This window comes from Chiroxiphia lanceolata, chromosome 7 (assembly GCF_009829145.1).
Source record: "Chiroxiphia lanceolata isolate bChiLan1 chromosome 7, bChiLan1.pri, whole genome shotgun sequence".
NCBI classification, from domain to species: domain Eukaryota; kingdom Metazoa; phylum Chordata; class Aves; order Passeriformes; family Pipridae; genus Chiroxiphia; species Chiroxiphia lanceolata.
Window position 1 is genome coordinate 4,974,070 of NC_045643.1, and position 17,146 is coordinate 4,991,215.

The 17,146-nt window shown below is 43.4% G+C and overlaps 1 protein-coding gene across 42 annotated transcripts in view; it reads left to right on the forward strand.

The window, feature by feature from the left end:
- The window catches only part of MAP2 (microtubule associated protein 2), a 222,541-nt gene that overhangs the window by 40,841 nt on the left and 164,554 nt on the right, over positions 1-17,146 (forward strand). For all 42 annotated transcript variants that reach the window (XM_032694080.1, XM_032694109.1, XM_032694111.1 and 39 more), the window contains one exon: positions 619-677. The gene's annotated coding sequence lies outside the window, so the exon portion shown is untranslated. The remainder of the gene's footprint in view (positions 1-618; positions 678-17,146) is intronic.

Here is a 17,146-nt window from a genome sequence, read left to right on the forward strand (position 1 = left end):
TTTTCAGTTTATAGGTCCCATCAGTCTGGTCTGCAGCTTGTTAGCACATCATTTTTTACTGTGTGGTGTAACTGTGGGATTCCTGGAAACAAGGAAGCTTTTGGTAAATTAAGTCATATTATCCTCGTTTTTGCTGACTCCTTGTGCTTTTGGTTGTTGCTGTTACCATATTTTGTAATTTTTGGCAAATTATTCCCAGTGAATCTAGATACATGAAAGGTCTTTTGCCTACAGATCATCTTTTTTCTGTAAAGGAAAGGGTTTAATTGTTTCTATGAAACTCTGATCCTGACAGAAACCATCAGGGTAGCCTGTGCTTCAGTACAGTCAGCTTTTCCGTGGATATCCACTTTGTATGAGAACAGTCATTCTGAAGACCCACGCTCTTCAGTAAGACATGGGCTGATGCATAAGGTGGGATATAAGCTATAATGGCAAGAAAGATTCTAGTCGCTTGAAAGGAGAGTTTGGTATAACTTCGCACATATTACTAAACGCAGGGAAGGAAGGCATTTTGTTAATCACATTGCAATTTATGGATTTTTAATTAATTTAGTAAAATGAAAGCCTTTTCACTTTAATAGCTGCCACTAACTGAGAGCTTTTGTTTTGTTTCAGATTGTGAAAACCTGAAATAAAGTATCCTGTGACTGACAACGTGACAAGGACACTGCAAGGTGGGTCTTCTGTTTTCATTGGTCTTGTATCAGTCATGCCAGGGCTCTGGAAATGCTGTGCATCTTGACTTTACTTGGATGGATTGCCTAATGAATCCCTGGGGCTTGTTCAAACAAACCCAGATAGTTTGACAGGACTCCTCCTATGTCTGCATGTACATGGGTTATGTATTTTGATGGTGTTTTAAACAAAGAGAATACGTACATTTTCTGGGCCGTACAATGGAGGCACAGAGGTAGAAACTTAAGTGAAAATAAAAATGCATTGGGTTTTTTGCCAATGTTTTTGTGCAGGTGTCTTGTTTTCTGTGGGAAATATCCGATTGGCATTGTGAGCTGAGCTCTCCAGAAGCTGCTGAGTACAGGCACTGCAAGTTGAATCTACGACGTGGCAGTTTTTTCTTCTCACACTTCAAATTTAGGGTTCACGGTTGCCAAGAATGTTCTCTGCAACATGTGCTGATTACTTATCTGTCAGTCACCACATGCTCACCTTGCTGGAGGATTTGTTGCTCTCTTTTGTTGAAATGTTTTATTGAGGTTGTTTATGGAATATATGAATATGCAACACAGCACAGATGCAAAGAAATGCTGATCCCTGGATTTTCCACTTGCACCCTGGCATTATCTGTTCAGAGGAGGGTTTGTGTAATGGGTGCAGACAGCTTTTGCTTATCTGAGCAGCTCAAGTGAAAAACAATGCAAAAAGAGCTGGTAAATAACATTTCTGCTTTATCCAGTGGTTATTGTCTAGTGACACTGCACAGTCATGATGAAGTAAGATTTTGTTCTGAGGTTTGTTTTTTTTTTTTCTTTTATGTAGTTGGTTCTTGTCTATCTTCTTTTCTAGGGTGGAGAATGGAGTAAAAACTGGGACATGTGTTGCCTGTATCTGTGTGCTGGGGGCAGTTTCTTTTGGCCACAACATTGCTGCTCTTACTGCAGCCTCTCATTTCTCTCTTGGAGGTCATAGCTCTTTTTATCTTTGTGTGAAGATGTAAGTCTTTCTGGAGTACGTGTCCACAGTTGGAGTAAGCAGTATTTCACTGTGGAGAGCAGCAGTCTCTCTGCTGAGTATTTCAGAGTGCATTTTGTCACCAGCTCTGAAATGCTGTGTTATAACTGTGTCAGGCTGCAGTGCAGATGTAATGCTTGTATTTCTCAAGATGTTAAAAAGAATTCCAATAATCATGTAAGCCTTGTCTCGTGTGTACTTGTGAAAGGCAGGGAGAGAAACAGGCGAGGTGTGAATATTTTTATCAGCAAGACTCCAGTTGTCATCATTCTCGAATGGAAGCTACCAGGGGCCCTGCTCTTGGTATTAATACATGTCCAGTGAGAAAAGGTCTAGCTTTGGTTTCAGTGAGTACAGGGTACTTCTTTTAGCTGCTCCTTGTCAGCCTCTGCATGCCATTGAATGTGATTCATTAGGCAAAAAGTTAAATGGTCAGGAAGAGACAGGTCTTTCAAAGCTGTAATGAGGCCAAATCCAATAACTTTAATGGGAAGGAGTGATTTAGGGGTCTGAGCTAAAAGTGTAGACAAAGCTGTTTGGTGGGTGCTCTTTGCAAAGAGCAGCAGGGAAGTTGAGGGGAGCTGATTCTGCATTTTAATTCACTGGTGTCAGTCTGAGCTTAAATAGTCTTGGTGGCAGATGTTGAGTGTGCTGTCTGTTCTTACCAAGAGCTCATCACAGCAATGTAACTGGGAAATTCAGTGCAGACTGTGAGCTGCAGGCTGAAAGGAGTAGGTAAGGTCCTGTCTGCCCTTAGAAATAAGTAGTAATCCAATTCTCTCGGTACTCAGAATATTGGTACTTTCAGCTGCCTTTGAGCTGCTTACAGTTTATCACTAGAAGTTGTATTCTTGCATAAATGGAGAACAGAATACCTTCTTGCAATACATAATGGTTGTCTAAATGTCATTTTAGTAAGCTGATCAGACTTAAAGTACAGGCTGCAGGAGCAGTCCTGGACCAAGGCTGAATAAACATCTCCAACCTTTTGAATTTTAATAGTTCTTATTCTTCTGTTCTCTTTCCATCTTCTCCACGTGACTCTAAGGGCACATCCAGATCACGGTCAGCCCTCCTTTTTATCTTGATGGTCTTCCTTATAACCCTCTTTTAGCCTTGTACACAATTCACAGAAAAGCTCTTCACCCATTTATTGGTCTCACTCTGTTGCATCACTTTCTGGACTGCCCCGAATCACATCTTTGCTCATCACACTGCAGTTGTGGTATCTTGCACAAAGGAATGAGACTGTTTGTCTCAGGCTCGTCTCTGCAAGCTCAGGCATGTGTTGAACCTGAACATTACCTAATTTTTCACAGTTGCAGGGCAATTCAAACTAAATCCTCAAAAGAAAGTATCAAATGTAAGCACAACCGTTGTGTTTTACTGAGAATCTGGGGGGAAAAAAAGGCAACAAAAAGATGGTTTTACATCTTATCAGAATATTTCATTGGAACAGCATGAGTTTATGTAATGGTTCCCAAGCCTGTACTAATTCATAGTGACTTTCCATGTGGCATGAACAAAATAACGGAGAGAATTTTATCAGAAGCCCAAAGACCTGCATTGCCTAACTAACATTAGGCCCTTGTGTGTCATTACTGCTTGCAGGCAGTGTGCACACCCTGCTCTCCTCCTGCAGAGAGCAGAGACTGTAGATGAGCATCTCAGGAGGGCTGCGAGGGTCACATGTCGTTGAGCCGTTTTCTGAAGAACCTCTTTATTTCCGTTGAATCTAAAAAAAGCTTTTGTTTTTTGGACACGTCTTTTCTCTGTCAAATGTGAGCTGGTGTTTTTAGAAGCCCTGTAAACAGACAAAACTAACTGAGCATTTTCATTTACACAGTTAAAAGGTAAAAGAGCTGTGATCACCACTTACACAGTGGAGTCTTTTGTGCTTCCATCTTTAAAATTGCAGCTCTTTTGGTCTGTTTCTCTTGTAAAAGTGATCTGCTGCAGCCCAGAAAATAAACAATTGTAGTAAGGTACCTGATCTCTTGGAGAAATCCAAGTGTCATTGCACCAGGGTGTCCTGATTCTCTAGTTCCCAGTGTCAGATTGTGTGGCTCAGGTTGTTTTGCGGCGCTGCTCACATATACACACCATTACCATTCTCTCTTACTCCACTACCTGGAACAGCAAGTGCAGCAGGATTCAGCAGTGCACAGAGCTCCCACAGCAGAGATTCCTTGAGGAGAACAGCACCCCAGATGTGGTATGGGGCAGTGAGGACTGTCCAAATGGCCAAACAACAAGGATATTATCCGTAGGCCCACTCATTTCTCTGTAACAGGTTTTCTGTATGATATTCTTCTCTTTGTGCTAAAATAAAAGAGAAAGCCAGACTTGGTCTCCTGTTGACATCACATCCAACATCCTTTGGTTTGATACTAAGGGCTCTTAAATACCAGAGAGAGAGTCACGTGAAGCAGAAGCTATTTAGACTAAGCCTTGGCTGTTCATGTTGAAGTTATAAGTAACTTGAGGTTACCCCAAAAAACCCACTAACATTCCAGTTGATGGGAAGTGCTCCTCGTATTGGTGTTTCAAGTTCTCCTCTTGTAAGAAGGAGCCCTCCAGCGTGTGGGGCAGTGAGAGGGACAGTTTCTCCATCCAGAGTTCTCCTGTGGTGTTTGTCCCCAGCAGGTGCTCTCTCAGGATGTGCAGCGCACTGCCTTGCACACTCAGTGGGCAATCCTGTTCGCCCTGGGCAGTGGGAGGGCTGCAGTCTGACCACTGTGCTGAAGAGTTAGAAAAATACATGTCCTGGGCTGCATCCAGCACTTCAGGATGGAGGCCATTAAACTGTGACATGACCCAGCCCTGGCTTGGGACTGACAGTGCACCTTGCAGGCCTGTGCGATGCTCCCTCTGTTCATATGTGGAAAAGTAGGAAGGGTGCTGGCATGACTTCTTCCTCCCAGAGGATAGGATGGGGACTAGGGAAGCCCGTCTGCCCGAAGTCCTGTGTTAGGGAGGAAGTACAGCAGGAGATGCTGAATGAAGTTGGTGGCTGTAGTATCTTCTCCAGAGGTGCAGACAAACCAGCTGGCACCCATGTGACTCTGATCAGCTCTGCTGGCCCTGGTGAGTCTAACGGACCACATTTGTCATTGGTCTGGCTCTGCTGAAGTCAGCACAAGTATGCCAAAATTGCACAGCAGCAAAATTGGGTTGTTGATTTAGTTCTCTCAGGTGCATCTGGACATTTGGGCTACATGTCCAAACCCCACTTGCTCAAATAAATCAAAGCCTGAGATTATGAATATACAGAAATAGGTGCTCTTTTAAGGGCCACTTATTTTTCATTCTCTGAGATTATAGATAATGTATAAAGATGCAGAGTTAAAAAAGCGTTGGTTTTCTGAGCCTGAATTAATGTTCTACCAAATACCAGATGTGAAACCCAGAGACAGGGCCAGCAAAGTCTTTATTGAGGAGGTATCTGAGGAAACTGTTCTTATTGACACCAGCAGCTCCTGAGTGTAAATATTTGTGGGATGTCTTTTAATGACCAATTCCATTGCCAGCAGTGTCTTTAAAAAAAAAAAACAAACAAGATAAATGGAAGGAACAGGTCGTACACAACTTTTTTTTAAAAGGAAACAGCATATTGTAGAACTGCAAGTGTCTGCTTCTACTTAATGCTCAGTCTTCAAACATTCTGAGATGCCATTAATTTATGTGGAATAAATTGCTATACCCTCCAATAGTCTCTTAAAATACTCTTTTTTATTTTTAACCATATTTTAGTAATTCAGTGGGTTAAAAACATAATCCTTATTGCCTCCTGCAAGAGGCCGGAAGGCAAAAGGATAATAACAATTTTGATTAGATCCTTCTCCACGACAACGAGTAGGAGTTTTGCTCTTGACTTCAATGGGAGTAGGAGCCAGACCGTTTCTTTGTGATGTGCAGCAGTGATGTCTTCTGAGACAGTGTTAAAGCAGCGATGTCATGCCCTTTATTTCTAACCTGAAAAGTTCAGCTTAAGTAAGATAAGTTTCTTTGGAGACAAAGAATATCTTTTATGAGATTATCTGATACAGCAGGAAAAACAGGTAAGTTTGCAGGTGAGTGGTGAAGACCTGGATGAAAGTTTCTATTCCTGAAAGCTTTTCTTGGTGTGTGTTTTTTCTCTCTGTCCCCCCAGGTTTAGGAGATATTATCTTTATCTGCAAGGTTTGCTTCATGGACAGCCTTCGAAAATACTGGCTGCAGTGCCTTTACATCTTGAATATCTTGTATTATTGATGGGGAGAAAGCATTTCAGTGCGTAGCACTCAAAATTAGAAGCTTTTCTGTTACTTACAGTCCCAACTCATATCCTGTTCATAAATTTTTATCTCCATTTCTTATGTCCTTGGAGGTTTCTGGAGGCATTACCACTTAACAGGTGATAGGCCAAAAGTCTTTCCTTTCTTCCATAAAGTCACTTATGGCTTTCTTTCCACTGTTACCAGGAACAACAGAACCAGGGTTAAAGCAATTTGATCTGATAGGGGAGTGTGAACTGTCTCACTGAAGCTCTGCCTAAAGGGAATGTCAGATTTTCCATGTGGACAGGTCTATAAGAGAAAAGGGAAAACAGGTTACAGTCATAGGAAGAATTGGTTATTTTTCTTCCAGCTCTTAGCTGCTGCAGGCATAAACATGCCTCATTATCTAAGGGCATTACAGTATCTCCTTTGAGGACCCCTGGTGGTCTAGTGGTTAGGATGCAGCGCTCTCACTGCCACGGCCCGGGTTCTATTCCCGGTCAGGGAACTCCTCCGGGCAGATGGAGCTCATCAGTCCTGTAAGGCCATCCATCTAAGAGAAGGTCACTCTAAACAAACCTACATCCTGAGGACCTCGCTGCCACCGTCCGAGCTTGCTCGGCCCTGGCAGATGAACCTTAGGATTAAAGGGTGGGCTCAGCTTAGCGCACACTGTGTCTCACCTAAAAAATCCACTGCGCAGGCTCGAAGGGTAATGACCTTTCCCAGTCTTCCCATGGCGAAGACTGGCCATGATGATGATGATGACAGTATCTCCTTTAGTGTTGCTTCTCAGCTTGGAAGCATATAGGATTAATGGAAACTATTCACCAAATTCTTGATTTTTCAGGCTTTGAAAGGTGGATTGTTGCATTCAGTTCATTTGTCTGAGCAATATATAAAGACAGGAGTTACTAATTTTAAAACTTTCATGTGAAACCCCACTGGTTTTGCTTGGAACTGATTTTCCTTTTTACTGTTATAATCATCTGCTTATTTTACTGTATGAATGAAACAACACTTTTAAGAACACAAAAATCATACATCTTCTGTTACATCTCCTCTGGTTATTTGTGTGTAGCTGAAATAACTTTGTCAGGTTTGTAATTCCTAGGCTGTTAAGGCTGGTGTGAGACCTACACAAAGCCTTGGTCACCGAGGCTCGGGCAGTCATGAGTGAGGGGAGGTCCAGGGAGTGGGAGCCCTCTGTACAGGGGGATTCCTGAGTCCAGGACCACCCAAGCAGCCCAGAAGCCCTCGGCAGCCAATCGGACAAGGAGGGGGCAGTGCTGGGAGTGACCTCTTCAACATCTCACAAATGACTTGGACGCAGGACTGCAAGGGAGCAAGTTTGCAGATGACACAAAACTGGCAGGAGATGTTGACTCCCTCGAAGGCAGGGAGGCCCTGCAGAGAGACCTTGACAAATTAGAGGGCTGGGCAATCATTGACCATGGGAAGTTCAGCAGGGGGAAGGGCCGGATTCTGCATCTGGATGGGGCAACCTCTGATGTATGGACAGACTGGGGAATGAGATGCTGGAAAGCAGTGCCAAGGAAAGGGACCTGGGGGTCCTGGTCAATGGCCAGTTGGCCCTGAGTCAGCAGTGCCCTGGCAGCCAGGAGGGCCAACCATGTCCTGGGGGGCATCAGGCAAAGCATCGCCAGCCGATCGAGGGAGGGGATTGTCCTGCTCTGCTCTGACCTGGGGCGGCCTCACCTGGAATATTGTGGCACTTTTGGGCACTGAAATATAAAAAAGATGTTAAGCCATTAGAGAGTGTCCAAAGGAGGGCAACGAAGATGGTGAAGGGCCTTGAGGGGAAGCCATGTGAGGAGTGGCTGAGGGCACTTGGTCTGTTCAGCCTGGAGAAGAGGAGACTGAGGGGAGACCTCATTGCAGTTACAACTTCCTTGTGAGGGGAAGAGGAGGGGCAGGCACTGATCTCTGGTCTCTGGTGACCAGTGACAAGACTTGAGGGAATGGCCTGAAGTTGTGTCAGGGGAGGTTTAGGTTGGATATTGGAAAGAGGTGCTTCCCGCAGAGGGTGGTTGGGCACTGACCAGGCTCCCCAGGGCAGTGGTCACAGCACCAAGTCTGACAGAGTTCAAGAAGCATTTGGATGACACTCTCAGGCACATGGCGTGGCTCTCGGGGCCGATCCTGGGCAGGGCTGAGGGTTGGACTTGATTATCCTTGTGGGTCCCTTCCAAGTCAGCATATTCTGTGATTCTGTGAAATCCTGTCATCTCTGTGCTTCTGGGAATGCAGTTTGATTCAGTATGGGAAATGTTAGCATAGGAGTTGAGAGAGCTGGGCATGAATGGAACCCTGACCAAAAAAGAGGAAAATACTCTTTTAGTAGTCCATATTTAGCCATTGTTGGCACAGAGGGCTGTTTATGCTGTGCTCTTGTTCTCCATCACATGAGTTTGTAATCCAAATGCTGTAAAACATGGCTCTCTGCATTGCTGGACACTGACATAAATGCACTTTTCTCGCACTTTGATGCTGTAGTGGAGGTTGCTTTGAGCTGAGGCCTACAAAGGCCCCTCTTCTGAATAAGAGTCAAGGGGAATTGTGTGGAATTGTGTGGCTGAAAATGTGAAAACCTCAATCCTCACTTTTTAAGTGCAGTCCTAGGAGAGATTTGGCTGTGGCACAGAATCGTAGGCAAGAGTTCAACTGATTCATGTGCTCTTGGGTGAGCTGCCACACTCAGATTGCTCTTTCCAACTATTTGAGTCAAAAACTTAGAGACAGAGAAGATCCAGTCCATCACAATGGTGCATTTACAATTCAGAACTTCGTAAGCTTCTGTTAAATTTTCCTTTTTCCCTTGAAGTACCTGCTGAACTAAATAATGATCTTCCTGTAGAAAAGATAATGGGAATATGTGCAGTGGGGGATAGGAGCCAGGTAGGGGGTGAGGCTCTGTGTGGTTGAACGTCATTTGAGAAAACCTTTTGGATCTGGGGCTGGTTTGGAAAAACACTAGTCAGGGGATAGTGCCTGCACAAAAATTCTTCCTATGGAGGTGGGATGGGAGGTGAATGTAAAGATGCAGGAGTCACAGATGAGTTTGAACTCATACAAGACTGTGGGTAGAGGGAAGCCCCTGTTCCCCAGCAGTGTACAGCCCTGCATCTTTGCCCACCTTGTGACAGGGGGCAAAGTTTAGGAGCCAGAAAAATGACATCTTATTATTTTGTGAAGGTGTTTTGTTCCAGAGCTGGAGCAACCGGAAAGTGAAGGAGAAGCCTTCTTGGATGTCCAGTCCTGAAGTTCAAAGAGATCATTAGTGTCTCCAGTTTGCATGAGGCACATCTGGAGACATTAATATTATCTGCAGGCAGTACGCAGGTCTGTGGCCCAGCTGGGATCAGATTTCAGTATGCCGAGCCCCATGCAGTGCTTTGTTGCCTCTTCCATCAAAGTGCCTGTTTCTGCTGTACATCTTAATTAGCAGCTTATCCTAATCCAACAACTAAGAAATAGCTTCATGGCGCAAACAATAACGGTATGGGCAGATATTGGTATAAACCTGTATTTTGTTTCTAATTAGAGCAGGGGTGAACACGTCTGAGATGTGCTCAGAAGGAGAAAATATGGATCCCAACCTGTCAAGTAGAAAACTATTGCTTTGGATGAAAAGCTGATGCTTTTTTCAGGTAAATACAAAGGCAAGTTTCATATGTGAGCTGTGGGAGTTGAGCTAGAAAGCTTGGAGTTTTAGATATAATTCTGACCGATTCTGCTAGTGTTTCGTATTGACAATTATGTATTTTCATAATAAGCAAGAGCTGAAACTACAGATTGCTGTACTCAAGCTCTTTGTGTCAGAATGCAATTGTACATGTTGTGTTTGTGCTAGAACGCTTGAATCATCATGCCCAGATGCTTTTTTTATCCCTGAAATTGTTATAGGTCCATTGACTTCAACAGACTTGCACCCACATACATTTGTAACAGCCAGCAAAAACCAGGCTCTTGAATCTCAGAAATGCACTTGGAAGATAGGAAGAAACATCTGTAGCATAGCAACAGGAAAGCCTTCATGCTCTTGTCATTACTGCTGGTCTTGGAGCCAGGCAGTAACAGTGAGCACATGGTAGAGGGTTTACTTTCCTTTTGGTCAGGTCAGTCCAATTGTCTGAGACTGTAATGCCTACCAAATTTAAAACAATAGCTAGCTATAGTAGCATTGCAGGGACTCAGCTTTGAGGAACCTCAGCTTTGATTCAATGCTAATGTTTGGGAAGACATCACACAGCTGTATGACTCCATGATTTCTGCTTGCATTCCATGGCATTACTGAATTCCCTGTGTCACATTTGGCCTTCCCGATTCCATTAGACACTTTGCCAGCAGGATCTGGCATCTTTGTGTTGTCTTCCCAGGCACTCTGGAGTGCTCTGTGGGCAGCAGAAGGGCCAGACTGCCATCCCATGGCAGACCCTTTCTAGGGATGGAAAGAAAGGGCTTTTTGTGCACAGTGGAGGAGGAGGTACCAGGGTTGGGAAAACGGTCAGAGGCCATGAGCAGTATTCCTTGGGATCATGCCTGAGATCAGTGCAGCACCTGCTGCTGTTGCTGCTTTTTGCCTGCTGTCAGGTGTCTCACAGTGTTATGCAATTAAACCATTTAAGAAAATGAATTACTTAAATCAAACCATTCTGGAAGGAATAGCACCAGGTCCTGTGTAAGCCAGACAGACACCTGAAAGATGTCCTATATTTACACAAAACATAGCAATTAGGTTTTCCCCTGGTATCTTTTGTGGGTTTTTTCGCATTGTTTGCCTATTATTTCTTCAAGGGTAAAGTGGGAAGTAGCATGAGTGTGGTAAGTATGGCATGTAATTATACAACCAAAAGAAATAGAAAAAAGCCTTTGGGTGTTTTCTACATCATAGGATTTATTAGGTGTCTCATGTGCTGACAGAACAAGATGTAAAATTGCTTTCAGTGTTCATCTGTCACTGTGTGAGATAGAAGAAGCAAGTCTCACAAAGGTATTGTAGCACAAGAACTTGGCTTGTTTGTTAGTGCGTGTCATGGGCAATTCCCTCCCTTTTTTAAATGGTTTTCTGGTCTCTCAGTGAATAGACAAAAGTGATTCTGTTTTCACAAGTGCAGTACAGGAGAGAGCACCTTTTGCGCAAAGGGTATTTCAGAACATAATCTAGAGCTGATTTTGAAGTGTTTGGTGTGTTCTTACAGCACTGCTAATCGTTAACAAAGACTAGAATAATTTGCATTCAGAGAAATCCTGCAGGCTATTTGTGCCTGTGGGAAAATATTACTTCTTTCACTGTGTTCTTTGGGGTAACCACAATCATTTGAAAGAAAAAAGGTGAAGAAAGTGTGTTCTGCTGCATCTCAGCTGAAGCAGCTCTGCATTTTCTCGGCTACTGTACTGAAGCAAAACCTTCCATTAAGAGGATAAAAACAAATGTCCATTTCCTGTATTCCCCATGAGAAGATGAATTTAGAATGCTGCTCCTCTGTGGGAGCAGTATTCATTGGACTGATCACAGACCTGATGCAGTCGTTTTAAAAACGTAATCTCTTTGGGCAGGTAAGGAATGAAGTTGAGGCTGAAGGTTACCCAGGTCCCTTGAAGGTTACAGAGTATATTTGCAGGAGAAGCAATCTGCATCTCGTTTTTAATCTTTAGAATTAGTGTCAATGCAGAAGAGAGTAGGCAAGCCTCAGACAACTTTATCGTGGTTATGAATTGTGTCTGGCCACGGCAACTGTGATTTGTAGTTTCAGGGCATTTTTAAAGTGTATGACTTTGTGGGTAAAACTTGCTCTTATAAGTGGGGAAAAAAAAAAGAGAAGGACATTTAGACTAAGTGGAGTGACTGAGAGCTGGTCCAGAAGTTTTAAAAAAACTTAAAAGAAGTGTGGTATTTTTCAGTTTTAAGTGTCAGTTTAGAGACTTTGAGCTAAGCTTAGCCTTACAGGTCTGGAAATATTGTTGACCTGTCTGGAAATCTTGTGTTTCCCCCTTGCACAGAGCCCTTTGGAGATGGAAGGGGTGGCATTTTGCAGAGCCTTCTAACAGAGAGGGCAACGTGACCCAGCCCTGCAGCCAGGTCAGTGCAGCTGATCCCTTGCTGTGAGGTTAAGGAGTGATCACTGCATTCTTCTCTGTAAGGGTGCAGAGTGGACACTGCCCTGCCTCTATTAGACCTTATCTGCCTTGATTAGGAAGCGGTATTAGCTTCCTAAGTATCTTTATACAGCAGTTGGAAGTTGAGATTCAGGTATAAGTACAGCAGTGGCATGTGTACAAGTGAAAGACATGGGGAAATGGGGTGAAAGTCTGAGTTTTGCAATTGCAGGTGCAGACATAATGAGGGGATTCTCAGGAGATGTTAGCCCACAGTGTGTTTTTCATACCAACTTTCACACAGGCAGCAGATCTCAGGAGTCAGTCATCTACCTTATGAGTCTGAAAATAGGCCCCTTTGAGCAGGGGGTAGATAAGCAAATGTGATACTGGGCTAATGAAAGGGCTTGGGACCTGATCTGATTGCATTGCTCTGGGTCTGTTCTCCAGGCAGATTGAAGAAAATATTTTAGCGGTGAAATCCTGAGAAGCAGCCTGTAAAATGTCAGTGCTTGCGTTTCTAGAAAGGCCACTTTCTTCAGCTCTGATTGATTTCTTCCACAAGTATTCTACCTAGTTTTGTAGTGTCTCCAGTACCTATGCCAGTGGAGTTGGGAGTTGTCACATTCACCACTTTGATTTAAAACTCTTTGATTCTCCTGTTTAAATCGTGCCCTCCTCTGGAGTTGTTTTTTGATTTCTCCTAGATTAACAACTATACTGCAGACCCTCTTCTCCACCTTTGGCCAGGGTGTAATGGTGAGTTGTTGGGAGATGGGTGCAACACTTGCCCCTGTGTGCATCCTGTGTTGCAGAGACCAGCCTGCATATTTTATGGGGCCCTGTGTCTCCACAGAGCCCCTGTGATTGTGTGTCTCCTCTTGTGTAATGTGAGTATGCTGTGTTGTGCCAAGTCGTGCTTTTAAACTGCAGGATTTCTGAGTGCTGATTGCAAATTGGACAGGAAAGATTGCTTGGATTATCAGTGGGAAAACAGTAGAAGGTGTGACCTTTATTCTGCTCCTCGGGGCAGAGCAGAGATTTTTGTACTGTTCCTCTTTGAAACAAATTGGTAAATAGCAGGGATGTTCTGATCTGGAACAGGTTAGGTGAGGTGTCTCTAGGCTTCCTAGGTGCTGAAGGAGATGGAGTGGAAAAGACATTTCACAGAGATAAGAACTTTAAAAGAAAAGTCATGCAGAGATGTGAAAATAGCTTATTCAGGCAGGAATAACAAAATCTAGTAAAATTATGCCAAATCAAGCAGTGCAGATGAAAATTTTGCCTGAGTGCAGAGCACAGGTTGTGACTTATTTACCATGATGAGGTTAGATGGGGGATAGTGTAAAGCTGCAGGGAGTGCAGCAGCTAGGAAATCTGACCAGCCATAAGGTCAGTGCTCAGAGCCAGGTAAATGAACCATGCTGTAGGACAGGACAGGGGCAGTGCCAGAGCTCCATGGAGATGTGATTCCAGAGGTGACGTATTCTGGAGTTGTCCTTGACAGGGAGAATGGGACTGACAATGACAGGCTATTCCTCGTGTGCTTGTTTGAATTCATGGGAAATTTGCTGTGATAAAGTTAGTTCAGTGTAGCTTGCATGTAAAGAGTCGTGAAAAACTTCAGGGCTCTTTGCAGTACTTTGTAGTCTCTGCAGCCATGTATGATACAGGAGTAAAGAAAGCTTGTCTCCCCAGCTAAGGGGGAATCTGGCAAATGTGAGCTTTGCAAGGGTCTGGGAAGAGTCCGACCTGCCTCCTGATGAGCAGGGTGCAAAATTGTTGTAAAGGCTCTTCAGCAGAGAGGCACCATGTTCAGCCCCGCATTTTGTAAGAGAATGTAGTCATGTGTGAGGGGAACATGTAACACCGACAGGTGTTACATGTCGGAGGTGAATAAAGGGACAGGCAGTGTCTTAAACATCTTGAACTTTAATTTGTCTTTTAGTAAAAATGACTTCCAGATCCATTTTTCTATATGCTGGCTACTGGAAGATAGATTTCCATTGTCAAACATGATAATGACCTGTGTATTTTTCCTGAGCTTTCCATATCAATGTCATGACAAGTACTAGGGAAGAACACAGTTTTAATTGTTATGGGGGATACTTCTTTGAAATGTTTTCCTTTTAAAATACAAATGAACAAGATACTTGTTACAGTAATATAGGAGCAGTTGGTATGTGATTGTGTTATGAAGGGTCTAAAATGGCATAACAGTGGCTTTAAAACCTAACTACTGTAATTTTTGACCATTACGTAACTCCGGGAGTGAGTACTGTAAGATAACGTCTGGCCTGCGCATTCAGGTAGGGAATCTGACAACTTATCTAGACTTCCTAGACCAGATGTCATATAGATGTGTTATATATTTAAATTTGCAGTTTCATATAACTTCTTCCTCAGACCAGTCCTTTCTGATGATATAGGTTTTGGCCTTCATATCCATGGCTGCAGCTCAACTTCCATAGTTCAGCACCGCTTCAGGTCCTTAGCGTTGTATCGGGATTGACCCAAAGTTTGCTGTGTGTGTATGAGCGTATGTGTGACCACGACTGGCTTTGAACACTGTGATTCAGAGCACAGGGTAAGATCTCTGTGCTTGTTGGTCCTGTGGCCAATAGAAAGGGAGGATGGGTTTTGGGCAGGCTGGGCTCCAAGCCCAGCTCTGCTGTTGACTCCCCGGCTGACCTCAAGCAATATAAAAATAGGGCTAATGATACATTTAGCATGCTGCAGAACTGTGGAGCAAGCCTGCTGTCCTTACATGTGCATTAGTAGCATTTCTGTTAGGAGAACTGGTTTCATAAACAAAACCAAATTGTCAGTGAATAGTTTGGCATTTTTTTGAGAGAAGCCTACGGTTTACTGCCTGCAGAGCACTGAGGAGTAGCTAGTAAAAGCTACTTGAAGTCCTAGCCAGACGATACAGCCAAATTGTGATTATGATTGCACATCACAAAAGCTGGTTGGGAGGAGATTTAGCTGTTTGCTCATTCATGGCTTAGACCTCATCATGCAGCGACAGCCACATTCGTGCAAACATTTGCTCATTCTGTGACAAAACCACTTGCGTTGGCTGGTTAGGAAATGTAGCATTTTCATATTAAAAGGCAATAGGTAAGCTCTGCCTGTAGCTGTAGACCTGGTTAAGTAATCTGCTATTAAGCTCAATTAGAGTGGCACAGAGAAAATAGGTATAATACATCTGCAAGAAAACAGCATGTGAAGGCCTGAACAAATGAGATGTTATTGCTATGAATAATGCTCCTTCATAGGAGTAGAGCCACTGAAGGCAGGAACCCCACACCTCTGTTTCATGGTGTTTCTGTTACTGTTTCATTGACTTTGTTTTGATGCTTTGTGTTGACTGAAACATTTTAGTGTTTTTATTTTAAAACTCAGTAACTGAAACTTGCTAATGCTATGGAGAAAGCATCTTTTGGGACCTGTTCTGCTTTGCTGGGATGGACTGAAAAGTCTCTCTGTTCCCTTTCTCCCCAACCACATAGGAGTGCAAGCTAGGTTGTCCTGCGATAGCACGCTTTTTTGAGTGTGTGTAAAACCATCCTGTCTCTACATGATCCGTGTAATACATGGGAAAAAATTTCCCACCTAGTAACAGATGAGGGCAATTTCCTGTAAGCCAGCTCTTGTGGTCTCTTGGTTTCCAGCCAGTTCTATTTTTACTTTTTTTTTTTTTTTTTAAAAAAAGACATTTTTGTTACTATCGTGGTTCTTACATGCAGACAGACTGCAGTTTTAAAAGACAGCAGCAAAGCCTTGAAGGTATTGTGTATTCCGATCACCTTGAATTAAAGCTTTTGAGCCACATCTTAAAGTCAGCATCAGTGAATGGGAACAGAAAAGAGTGAACCCTTGCTGAGTTAAAGCCAGGCCCAAGTAATTCTGTGTTACTGTAATCAAAAGTGGTTTGTTCCTGACTCTGCAAACACTTAGAATGATGTCTTGTAAAGATCTAGGAGCACGTAAGTAGTTGCAGTAGCGGGCCTGATAATTCACCTGACTGGTGAATAAAGCTGAGGAGACTTACACTGAGGGTGCGAGAGGCATCAGCAGTATAAAGCCTGGTGTCAGTGGGGCATGGGGCAAAGGGTGGGCTTCCTAACTAAGGGAGAGTGGATGTATGTGGTGGTGCTTGCAAATAGATGCCCTGGTTAGTGCCCATGGTAGGGTGTAATTAGTTATTTAAAGAGGAAGATGAGTATACCTGCTTTCCCATAGATAATATCAGTTGACAAAAGATGCAGAGAACTTAGCCCCAGGAGGCACTTGGAATCTGAAGCACAGTTTGTACAAGTCAGATCTAGCAACAGTTGCATTTTCTTGCCACTACATTCATGTGTTGAATCGTTGTTGATTATGTTTTCAATGTTTATTAACCCGCCTGCACATCCGGTCTTCTGATACCGGGAAGGGAAAGCATTTGTCAAAACTGCCTTCAGGTTTTTCTCATGTTTTCTGGGTCCTGGTCCTTGAAGCCACTGTGACACTTGTTAGTTTTCAGTGAACAAATGCTTCCATGTATTTTGAAGAAATACATTATATTCAAAAAACCGTGTACTGAAATTGCCCTTTTTAACATGAAATGTTGGCAAATTTTTTATGCTACAATGGCAACAAATCAACAGGGTGGCAGATTTGAGAGGAGGTGTGACTTCTGCCCTCTTGACAAGGTGCCACCATTGCTTTGGAGCATTGCAGGGGACAGGGGGAGCATTTCTGGTCTTCACTGGCACAGCTGCAACCTTCACAGCAATAGCATTGGCCTTGGGGCTGGCATTTCATTGCAGGAAACCATTTGCTTGTTCCTGAGAATTCCTGAGTTATTCCTGAGAATTGCAGGATCACTTTGATTAAATACTGCTGGGGGTAGGCCGGCAGTGATGTTTGCTGTGAATCATCCTCATTAATAGAAGCTATTTGATAGAGAAAAAATAGTTATTAGAGAGATGACATTTCTGTTCTAAATCCCTCCTCCTTTTTTTTTTTTTTTTTTTAATTCCATTAACTGTTTTGTAAATTACCTTTGGGCTGAAGGGTCTTCTTCACTT